Source organism: Tupaia chinensis, unplaced genomic scaffold, assembly GCF_000334495.1.
Source record: "Tupaia chinensis unplaced genomic scaffold, TupChi_1.0 Scaffold000252_1, whole genome shotgun sequence".
NCBI classification, from domain to species: domain Eukaryota; kingdom Metazoa; phylum Chordata; class Mammalia; order Scandentia; family Tupaiidae; genus Tupaia; species Tupaia belangeri.
In genome coordinates, this window is record NW_006159732.1 from 7,461,105 (window position 1) to 7,463,501 (window position 2,397).

The 2,397-nt window shown below is 31.7% G+C and overlaps 1 pseudogene; it reads right to left on the reverse strand.

Moving 5' to 3' along the window:
• Nucleotides 1-1,543: 1,543 nt before the first annotated feature.
• LOC102468160 (methylsterol monooxygenase 1 pseudogene) overlaps nucleotides 1,544-2,397 on the reverse strand; it is a 3,753-nt pseudogene continuing 2,899 nt past the window's right edge.

Below are 2,397 nucleotides of genomic sequence, written 5' to 3' on the forward strand. Positions count from 1 at the left end.
CCTCATTGTGCTCTTGCATATTTATGATAAGAATTGTTGAGCATATTTTTGGATACTGTTTGGTAATTTATATGCCCTCCTTGACAAGTTGTTTGTTCAGTTCATTTGTCCATATTTTAATTGGATTGATCATTATTTTTTTTTGAGCAAGCTGCCTGAGTACTATGTATATTCTGGTTATCAGTCCCTTATCAGAGGCACAGTTTGCAAATACATTCTTCTACTCTGAGAGTTGTCTCCTTAATTATCGTTATTTGCTGTGCAGAAACTTTTTAGCCTGATGAAGTTCTACTTGTATATTGTGAGGATTATTGCTTGGGCTTTAGTGGCCTCGTTTAAGAAATCTAGGCCTACTTGGATGTCTCCAAGAAATCCCCCTGCATTTTCCAAAGTAATTTTGTGCTTTCCAAATAGTTTTGTAGTTTATTACAGATTCAGTCTTATCTCATTACTTGTTAGGGGCCTATTCAGGATTTCTATTTCTTCCTGATTCATTCTTGGTAGATTATATATGTTCAGAAATTTGTCCATCTCAATTAGATTTTCTTGTTCGCTGACATATATTCACATGCAGCATTCTTTCATAATCTTTTATTTATCTTTCTTTTAAAAATAATTATTTATTTAATTTTATTTATTATTATTTTCTAACTTTATATAGGGTACATGCACTTACCAGAGAGAGACAAGGAAGGTGAGAAAGCAAGGAGTTTGAGTCCAGGACTAGAACCATTGTCAGCTATGTGGAAATCCAATGCCTTAACTTCCATGCTACCTGCTGGTCCCAAACTTGTATATTTATGTTATGTCTGTTGTAATATTGCCTCTTTCATTACTGATTTGATTTATCTGGTTTATTTCTCTGTTCTTAAGTAGTCTAGCTAATGATATGTCATTTTATTTATCTTCTCAAATAACCAGTTTTTGAACTTGTTTATTTTCGGTGTTGTTCTTTTATTATTTATTTCATTTATTTCTACTCAAATCTTTATTATTTATTTTCCTTTTTTTAAAAAAAGAACTATTCCTTTTTTATAAAACTTAATAATTTAATGATTTTTATACTTTTCCACATAAGAATAAAAAGTGACAACAAATGTTGGAAACTAGGAACCAACTAACCAGATAAAAATGACATTTCTTTCAATAGCTCAAAGTGCAAACACAGCAATTCAATTTAGAAAGTTTCAATTTACAGCTTGAAGTATGATGAAAACTTGATTCACAAAAATGAAAGGATAAGTAGGAGAAATAAAGCTCCTTAATTTCAAAAAAATTCAAATAACCTGAAAAAAATCTTTAAACTAAAATATTCCATTTACATCTATTTAGACATGCTTTCATTTATTTATAGATGTAAATAGTGAATTGCAATTAAAAGATTCTTCGAAGGAAAAAAAAATAGCCAGCTCCAGGCAAGAGTAGCAATTTTCCATGTTGGCTATTCCTGATTTGGCAGTTTCCATCACTCACTATATCAAATGGCACGGCTCAGTCCAGCCATTTTGATCTTTAGTTCTTCAGGAAGGTTTACATGAGATATTTATTCAGTCTTTTCCCCAAGGTTCTTCATCTTTTCATTGTAGGCATTAAACCGAGGGACTGTTCCAAACAATCTATCCCACCATGTCAATGTTGAAGCATAATTTCCAAAGTTCATGTGGGGGAAGTCATGATGCCGAGACCCAGCATAGAAAGGGATGAGATTTAGGGGTTGTGGTTCATACCCACTATAAACATCAATAGTTTTTTATCAAACAAATAGTTGCCACGCCCAGAGAAGAATGACTTGATCTCACAGAAGCAAGATTTCAATGAAAAATTCAGTTTCAAGAATTAGTGTTCCCAAAGGATATGCATATTCAGCTCCCATTCCAAATGGAGCCTGAAACTCATGATGAATTTCATAAGTATATTTATATATTCTTTTGTGATGTAACAGTCCATGCAAAAAATAGTGCCAAGTATCCTCAATGACTGCAAAGCTGAAGCATCTTGCCAAAAGCATATACTATCTTGGCATTCTTTCCCAATCATAAAGAATATTGAAGAATTCTAAAATAAAAGGTTCCACAAATCAAAAGTAGCTGGATACAAAAGTGATTAAAAAGAAGTACTTCAAAACATTTCCACTGGCCTTCCAATGTTTCTGGTTTATCCTTTTGAGTTTCATATCATTTCATGTAAGGTATTAATTGGAATAAAAATCCAGGTAAAGAGAATAAGAAATAAAGGGCTTTTTTTTTCATTTTATTTATTATTATAATAATATTGTTCATATTACATTGAATCACATATATCTTTACAGTGTATTACATTTTTTCAGAGGAAATACCATACATATCAATCAAGACAAAGGCATTACTATCCACATCAGCAGCAGCAAATAGCTTTTTT